Below are 9642 nucleotides of genomic sequence, written 5' to 3'. Positions count from 1 at the left end.
TTAAAGGCATTAGACACCACCACCCAGCTGATTTTTTTTTTTTTAAATCTTACTGTGAAGCTTCTCAAGTTGTGCCTTGTTTGTCTTCCATCAGGGTCACTTTTAGGACTGAAGGTGTTGTTGAATCAGTTGCCAAGATAGAGAAATGATTTTGGACTGAGGATAATGTTGAAAGCAGGAGTCAAGTGCCAGCTTCACCAAAGAATCCAGAGTTTTGTCCTTGCAAACTTCCATTCAATATCAGCATGACTCTATGAAAGATAAAAGTGCAGCTCTGGCTGGCCTGGTATTCACTTTGTAGATGACATCGACCTCAAACCCATGGCAGTCCTCCTGCCTCATCTCCTGAGTGCTTGGATCATAGGTCTATGCCACCAAGTCTGCCTATTTCTACACCTGGATATACTGTAACCACCACTAAAATTAGAATGCACAACAGTTCTGGCCCCCTCCAGAGTTCTCTAGTGTTGTCCTTTGTCATCAAACTCTCCAACGTTTAACTCCTGCCAGTTGGTCCTCTCTTTTCTGCTCCTGGAGCTTACTTTTACCAATGTGCCATATAAATAGAACCATACAGTTGGGGCTGGAGAGATGGCTCAGAGGTTAAGAGCACTCACTGCTCTTCCAGAGGTCCTGAGTTCAATTCCCAGCAACCACATGGTGGCTCACAACCATCTATGATGAGATCTGGTGCCCTCTTCTGGTCTGCAGTCGTACATGCTGTATACATAATAAATAAATCTTAAAAAAAAATAATAGAACCATACAGCTGGTAACCTTTCAACATTGGTTTATTTCACTGAGCATGATACATTTGAGATTCATCTATGGTTTTGTGTGTATCGGTGCATTCAGTCTTATTGCTAGTGTGTTTCCATTAATTGAGTGTATGTTGATTTGTTTGTTCATTCATCTCTTGAAAAACTGAGTTCTTTCCAGCATTTAACAACTAATAAATGCTATGAGATGCATGCATTTTTTTGTAAATGTGGGTTTCACTTCTCGAGTTTCATTAGGAGTGGTTTAACTAAATCTTGAGGTTAACATGTGGAACTTCAGACTACCCTGCCATTAGTTCATATACTCTTCAGTGGTTGTTGTTTGCAGCAGGATCTCATTATGGTTTTCAATTGCATTTCCCCAAGTGGGTAACAATGTTGAATTATCTGCAGATATGCATATTTGTCACCTGTCAGTGTTCTGCAACGGAATATCTGTTTAGATTCTCTGTCTAATTTATTGGCTTGTACACAAGTTTTTGCAAGAAATTTGTAGGAATATGTTTGAAAATTTCAAAGACCCCAAAAACATCTCATGCCTAAAACTTTGTTTTTGTTCAGCCTCTTGTCAACCCAAATGGCTTCATTTTTTCTCATGCAGTGATACTCCAAATAAATAAATAATCATCCTATAGACAGCTTCCCTCCCTGAATGAGCTCAAAATGATGTCACATGGAGTAACAGTAAACAGGGGTTAGTTATATAGCTCATTGTACAAAGGTGCTTGTTGCCAAGCCTGACAACCCAAATTCAAGTCCTAGGAACTAGACAGTGGAACCAAAAGACCTGACTTCCACAAGTTGTCCTAGGTCCTCTACGTGCATGTTTTAGAATATGTGTATTGTGTGCACATCTGCATGTGTACACCACACACTTACACATAAAAGTAACTAGCTAATTAATAAATTAATCTGGGGGCTGGAGAGATGGCTCAGGGGTTAAGAGCACTGGCTGTTCTTCCAGAGGTCCTGAGTTCAATTCCCAGCAACCACATGGTGGCTCACAACCATCTGTAATGAGATCTGGTCCCCTGTTGTGGCCTGCAGGTATACATGCAGACAGAACGCTGTATACATAATCAATCAATCAATCAATCAATCTTTCTTTTTTCCAGAGCTGAGGACCGAACCCGGGGCCTTGTGCTTGCTAGGCAAGTGCTCTACCACTGAGCTAAATCCCCAACTCTGCTAAATAAATAAATCTTAAAAAACAGACAACCCCCCAAAACCAAAAAAAATCTGAAAAAGAGAATCTCTGTGAATAAATCTTTTCCATGTAGCTGCTGGACTGATCAAGTGGTCTATCTATCTGAGAGGGTGTGGACAAAAATCCCAAACCTATTCCGCCCCCTCTTCCATGGCTTCCAGGATGTTGCTTTTCGCATGGACTGCTTGTTTTCAATGCTAGAGTGTGGCCTGTGCTATTAACAGCAAATAGGCAGCATTTGAGTTTAAAGCAAACCAAAATGACATGATGCTCACATGCAATGAGTGATCCTTGTTTTCTGTAAAGTATGAGCATACAGCATATATTATATTGCATATAATATGCATTGTGAAGTGATTTAATTAAATTAATTAACATGCCCATTGCTTCACATATTCAAGGATTGTGAGAACATTTATGATGCTCAGTCTAGTCTTTGGAAACTGCAAATGTGTTGTAGCACATGAAAGGGAGAATTCAAGTTGTGTAAGATTGCATTAGATGACCCTTGGAATGGATTATCTGTGTGGGCCAAATACAATCACAAGGTTACTTTTTAGTGCAAGAGGGAGACACAGAGGGAGTGCCAATGTGATAAGATGTGAGAGACTCAACCAGACACTCTTGCCCTTGAGGAGGAAGGGGCCGTTAACCAAAGAAGGCAGAAAATTTCTAGATGCCAAAACAGAGACGGGAACATGGATTTTCTGCTAGAGCTTCAGAAGTTCAGCCAACCCTTGATTCCAGTGGTGAGACATGAAGGCTTCATCTTACATTTGTGTAGAGTGGTCTGCAGGGCTCAGTATCTCACAGACTATTGGATGAGGACTTAGTTGCTTGCTGGCTCTTGACCAGACACTTCTCCCTGTCCCCTGTCACATGTTCCAGCACAGGTCACAGCATTGTAACTGTCTTTAATCAGAGTAAGAGAAGAAAAAAAAGCCAGTTTGTTCATAGCCTAATCTTGAAAATTCTTTTTTCTCACCAAGATTTTGAAGGGAATAGTTGATAATTAAATGTTGCATATTTTATAGGTATAGCATATTTGATAGACATGTGCATTATTAAATGAGCGAATTTATCTCATTGATACATCTCTTACCTCATATATTTAAGAGAGAACATTGAAGATGTACCCTTTGTGACTTCAAACACCCAATATGGTACTTGTAGTCAGCATACTGTGCATCTCAAAAGTGGTTCCTTGGGCTGGAGAGTGTGCATGTGGACAGCAGAGGTTGAGGTTGATGTTCAATGTTCCCCTTGATCACTTTCAACCTTATTTTTTGAGACAAAGCCTCTCACTGGAACCTGGAGCTTGCTGACATGGCTACATTGTTGGGCCAGCAAGCCCTAGAGATCCATTTGTTTTTATCTCCCCAGCTCAGGCACACACCATTAAGACTTTGATGTGAGTGCTGGAGATTAAACCCGGGTTCTCAGGCTGGCATAGCAAGAACTTTACACACTGATTCATTTCCCTCAGCACCAACAAATAATTTTCTAAGTTGGATAGTGTCTAATACTTTACCCTTATTGAGATTTGAAGCCAACCGATTTAAGTTAGATGAGACTGCTAAAAATACTATTTTATGAAAAACTCATTATATGAAAATTTGACAGAAAACTCTGAATTTAAAAAATTGTCACTAGCATTGTAGAACTATCTTACTGATATAAAAACTTTCTTAGAATATACTTTTATTAAAATTGGTGCTGACTCTACTTTTTTTAAAAAATAATTTCTTTAAATTTATTTTATGTGCATTGGTGTGAAGGCATCAGATCCCCTGGAACTGGAGTTATAGACAGTTGTGAGCTACCATGTGGGTGCTGGGAATTGAATCCAGGGTCTTCTGGATGAGTAGCCAATGCCTTTAACCACTGAGCCATGTCTCCAGCCCAACTCTACTTTCTTAATATTCAGTATTCATCCATGAATATAATTACTAATTGAAACAAAAGCATCATTTTAAGAATATTTAATATTTAAGAAATACATTTTCAACAAAAATATAATTTTATCTCTAATGAATATCCAACTGTGTATATTATTATATTTCTTTGAGCAATTTGACACTAGTGAATGATAATTAAATTCAGAAGAATAATTTTAAAATACATTATGATTACTGGGAATAAAAGTTAAATTTTAATTTATAGTATGCAATAGAATTCCTAGAATAAACTCTTTTAGTGGGTTTTGTTGTGCCTCATGAATTTTCTTGCATGGTAAACAGTGCCGCATAATAACTAACAGTATGTCATAATGAATTGTAAGGCAAATAAAAGAAGACTCCATAGGTGTAGTAAATGATGTGGTCATTTATAATATAAGTAAGAATTTAATGAGAAGAGAACGGAATCTTTCTGCCCTTCAGAAGAAGTTTAATCCTTTGTTTTTAAACATATGGTTGGTTGTGCATAAACAGCTAACTCTGGCACTGATTCCACTGAAAACACCTAAATGAGGAACTGAAAGTTTTAATGTAAATGTCCATCTATCATATTCTACAGGTTATAGCACATACTACTGTTTAAATTTATAATATACAGCCTACTTCAAAATTTAAAGAAGATACATAGTCTTGTTTCTTCAGATTGATCAGTGAGTGTGCCAGCAAAATATCTGAGTGCCCTTTAGCTGTTAAAAAAGAAATTATTAAATTCATCACAAATGATATTTTTCCTCTTTGTTAATAAAATGAGCATGTACACATTAATGAGATAAATGCTTGTCTTAGATAGGGTTTCCATTGCTGCAATGAGACACCATGGCCAAAAAAGCAAGTTGGGGAGAAAAGGGTTTATTTGGCTTATACTTCCAGATCATAGTCCATCATTGGAGGAAATCAGAACAGGAACTCAAGTAGGGCTGTAACCTGGATGCAGGAGCTGATGCACAGGCCGTGGAGGAAAGCTGCTTACTGGTTTGTTTTCCCTGGCTTGCTGAGCCTGCTTTCTTATAGAACCCAGGACCAGCAGCCCAGGGATGGTACTATCCACCATGGGCTGAGCTCTCCCCCATCGATCACTAATTGAGAAAATGCTTCATTGCTGGATCTTATGGTGGCATTTCCACAACTCAGGCTCCTTCCTCTCTCATGACTCTAGCTTGTGTCAAGTTGACACACAAAACCAGCCAATACAGTGTTGTTTTCTTATTTCTATTTCTTTATATATAATGTAATATTGAGTAAGATAATATTCTCAGTCATATGCTGTAAATCCTATATAATCAAAGTTAAGTTATGGGGCACTAAAATAATAAAATAATGGGGCACCATTCTTTTATTCTTTTTTTTTCACACCTTTTTTTTTTTTAAATCTCATCTGTATTTACCTTTTAAAGTAGAATATGACTGAGCACTATATTTCCATTTACAAGCCTTGCTGGGTTACAAGACCTAGGGGAAGTGTAGAGTTTTGTTCTTGGTACTTTGGAAAACAAGCCACATGGGGAATTCTATTGTTTTAGCTTGTCTTCTTCTAAGACCAGAACATGCAGAATTACTACAGGGGATGAAAAATTTTAACTTATGCCATCTTAATTCTTTTCCTTTTAAACATGAAGCTAAATCTCAGAATACTTCCAAGTGACAAATTATTTGGTCTACTAAGGAATCCAGCTTCTGAACAGCTAAACACTTCAGACCACAAAGTTAATAGGTTACATTATGTCTTACAACAAACGTTCTACTAACCTGTTGAATCAAATCTATAGTCTCACAGTATCACAAGTAGAAAGAAATTTTATCTTCCCCTCAGTTTACATGCCACACAGATGTTTTAAATGTTAACAAAAATAAACAAAAATCCTGGAAAATAAATTATCAGAGAAGGAATGAAAGTAAGCATCAAACATATAGTTCTGGTGAAGTTTAGTCTACTTCTTCCATGTGCAATGTGTCATCATCTCCTTCCAGGGGTAGCATCTCTTCAGTTACAGCAGCACTGGTATCATCCACAGTAGGATCATCTTCATCAATACCTAGATGAAGCTTGATCATCCTGTAGATCCTGTTAGCATGTGTCTGGGGATCTTCCAAACTGAAGCCAGAAGACAGGAGTGCAGTTTCATACAGCAAGATGACCAGATCCTTCAGACTTGTCATTCTTGTCAGCCTCTGCCTTTTGATGTAGGGTTTCAATAATGGAGTGATCAGGGTTTATTTCCAGGTGCTTCTCTGCTGCCATGTAACCCATTGTTGAGTTATTTCTGAGGGCTTGAGCTTTCATGATCCTCTCCATGTTTGCTGTCCACCCTTATGTGTTAGTGACAATACAGCATGGAGATGTCACCAATCGGTTTGATACAACCACCTTTTCAACCTTTTTCTTCAAAATATCTTTCATAATTTTGCAGACGTTTTCAAATTTTGTCTTTTTCTCTTCCTGTTTCTTTTTCTCCTCTTTATCCTCTGGGAGTTCCAGTCCTTCTTTGGTAACGGACACCAAGGTCTTACCCTCTAATTCCTTCAGCTGTTGCACACAATACTCATCAATGGGCTCAATCATATAGATTACTTCCAAGCCATGCTTTTGGAGATGTTCCACAAAGGCCGAGTTAGCAACTTGGTCCTTGGTCCCACCTGTGATAAAGTAGATGTGCTTCTGGTTTTCCTTCATTCTGGTGGAATAGTCCTTGAGAGAAACCATCTAATCTCCAGAAGCAGATGTGTAGTACCGTAACAGTTCTGAAAGCTTCTTCCAATTTTGAGAAGTCTTCATGAATTCCAAGCTTTATATTTTTGATAACTGCTCATAAAACTTTTTGTAGTTCTCTTTATCTTCTGCCAGTTCAGTAAATAGTTCTAAACATTTCTTGACCAAATTCTTCCTGATAACTTACAAAATTTTGCTTTGCTGCAACATTTCACAGAAAATATTTAGAGGAAGATCCTCAGAACCCACCACTCCTCTAATGAAATTCAGATGGGATTAACTCCTCACAGTTATCCATGATGAAAACTCTGTGCACATACAACTTGATGGTGTTCTTTTTCTTTCTGTTTTCAAACAGATCAAAAGGAGCTTGTCTTGGGATAAAAGGAAGGGCCCAGAATTTCAATAGTCTTTCAACAGAAAAATGCTTCACTGCCAAATGTTCTTCCCAATTGTTGGTTAAGCTCTTGTAAAATTCTTCATATTCTTCATTAGTATTGTCATCAGGATTTCTAGTCCAAATAGGCTTTGTTTTATTGAGTTCTTCTTGATCAATGTACTTTTCTCTTCTCTTCTTCTTATTGTCACCATCCTTCTTTTCTTCTTCTTCATCAGAACCAACATCTTCTATTTCAGGCTTGTCTTCAGACTCCTTTTCTTCTTTTTCTTTCTCTTCCTCTTTATCTTCTTTTTCTTCAGATTCATCATCACTGACTTCCTTATCACGTTCCTTCTCCACAAAGAGAGTAATGGGATATCCAATAAACTGAGAATGTTTCTTCACAATCTCCTTTATTCTCTGTTCCTCCAAATACTTGGTTTGGTCTTCTTTCAGGTGTAAGATAACCTTTGTTCCATGGTCCATTGGTTCACTTGTGTCAGTCCTCACTGTGAATGAGCTCCCTGCTGAGGATTCCCAGGCATACTGCTCATCATCACTATGTTTGGTGATCACAGTCACTTTCTCAGCAACCAAATATGCAGAGCAAAAACCAACACCAAACTGGCCAATCATAGAGATATCTGCACCAGCCTGCAAAGCCTCCATGAAGGCTTTGGTACCAGACTTGGTGATAATACCAACGTTATTGATCAGGTTGGCCTTGGTCATTCCAATTCTGGTATCCACAATAGTGAGGGTTTGATCTTGTTTGGTAGGAATAAGATTAATGTGCAGCTCCTTTCCAGAGTCTAATTTACTAGGGTCCATCAGACTCTCATATCTGATCTTGTCCAGAGCATCTGATGAATTTGAAATCAGCACCCTGAGAAAGATCTCTTTGTTTGAATAGAAAGAATTGATGATCAAGGACATTAACTGGGCAATTTCTGCCTGAAAGGCGAAAGTCTCGACCTCCTCCATTGGTTGGTCTTGGGTCTGGGTTTCCTCAGGCATCTTTGCTGAGTGACCAGTTGCACCACCACACTGAAGCAACTCCATTCTTTTATTGTTATCTCACAGAATGATCACTGAATCTGGGGAGGAAGTAGACTGCTAGGAGCTCATTGGAATTTCAAGGCAATAAATCTAACAATCAATTCAATTGGAACACCATTAAGTAGAAAAACATCATTGTAAGTCATCATTAGGAAACTTAAAATGTTATATTTTCCCTCTGCCAATGGAGCTGTTGGTGCTATTCTGTCATTATGTAGGAAGTATTATTAAATGTTTGGGCACTCACAAATTCTTATTCCACCAAAGAGCACATTAAATGCGAAACCTACTCATGAAGGGCAAAGATGATACAGAGAGCAAAAACATTCAGACAAAGGCTTTTAAAAAATATCAAATAGTAAAGCTTTACCATGAGTGAATTCTGTTTCTTTGATTCTCTTCTATTGTTGTTTGGAAAACTATGAGGCAGAACTCTCTTACCTTCTATTCCCTGCCCAGAACTCACTGTTCCTTCTCCATGGGCACTTATTTCCCAATGTTTGTCCCTCCGTCTCTTTCTGGTCTCGTGCTCTCCATTCTCTTGCCAAAGTAGCCTACAAGTCTTGCAAACATGCCTGTAGGTCATCAGTAAAGGCATTGAACAAATGCCCCACTGCAGTTAGTGTTGTCATAACACTGGTGACATCACAGGAGATACCAGGGCTCTCCAGGATACAATAGAATATTGCATATGTCATTGTGTACAGCCCTTGCCTCCCTGCTAACTATCTCACCCCAAACTGACATAAATTCAAGGTGCCATTTCAAGGAGACTCTCCACGGTCCCTTGAGTACCTCCTCCTTCCAAAGCCAGAGATCTAGCTCTCTGCTCCACTAGAAACTTTTTATCTGTGGGGAGTTGAAGGCTCACTTTCCAAAAATGTCAGGATTAATACTTTTCCTCCTGAAGAGCCACACACATAAGATGAGATATAAAAGATGCTGAGAATTTAGACAGGAGATGCAGAGGAGGGAGTATGAGTCCCCTAAAGTGAACAAGTACCTGGGGAAGATCCTCAGACTGTTACAGCTTGGGGGAGTCAAAACAAAGAAAGTCATATATGTAATATAAATTTCCCCTGGAGCCTCAGCAGAGCTCACTCCAGCCATGAGGATGTTAGTGAAGTTGTGAGGAGCTGTTGACAAGACTGGCTATAGATATCCGAGCCCAGGTGAGCCCTAAGACATCAAAAGCAAACACTCCTAGAAAGAGTATGATGACCAAACCTGAAACTGAGAGGCTGAGGAAAGAGTAGTGAGAAGTCACCCTTGGCTATGTAAGGTATCATGAGTAGGAAAAATAAAACACAACATGTACACAAACCAGCATGCAGTCAAGGGGGAAAACATGGTTTAAATCACTGCTGTGGTGCTTTAATCAGCCAACAAAAGCCAAATTCCTTCGTCTGGAGCCACTCCTGACAACTCACATATAATTTTAAAGATAGCACTGCTATTTCTGGGTACAATATCTATTAAAGAACATGTGAAGGACAAGCAAGGAACAGGCAACAAGAGAGACTCAGGATTCTTGCAAAACTGAGCTTTATTTA

General features: G+C 38.8%; 1 pseudogene; it reads right to left on the bottom strand.

Annotated features, from left to right (window-relative positions):
- Positions 1 to 5867: 5867 nt before the first annotated feature.
- LOC118576705 lies at positions 5868 to 8047 on the bottom strand (annotated as a pseudogene).
- Positions 8048 to 9642: the final 1595 nt, after the last annotated feature.

The sequence above is a fragment of the Onychomys torridus genome, unplaced genomic scaffold, assembly GCF_903995425.1.
Source record: "Onychomys torridus unplaced genomic scaffold, mOncTor1.1, whole genome shotgun sequence".
Classification (NCBI taxonomy): Eukaryota; Metazoa; Chordata; class Mammalia; order Rodentia; family Cricetidae; genus Onychomys; species Onychomys torridus.
The sequence above is the reverse complement of the archived record's forward strand: the minus strand, read 5'-3'. Positions and strand labels throughout refer to the sequence as shown.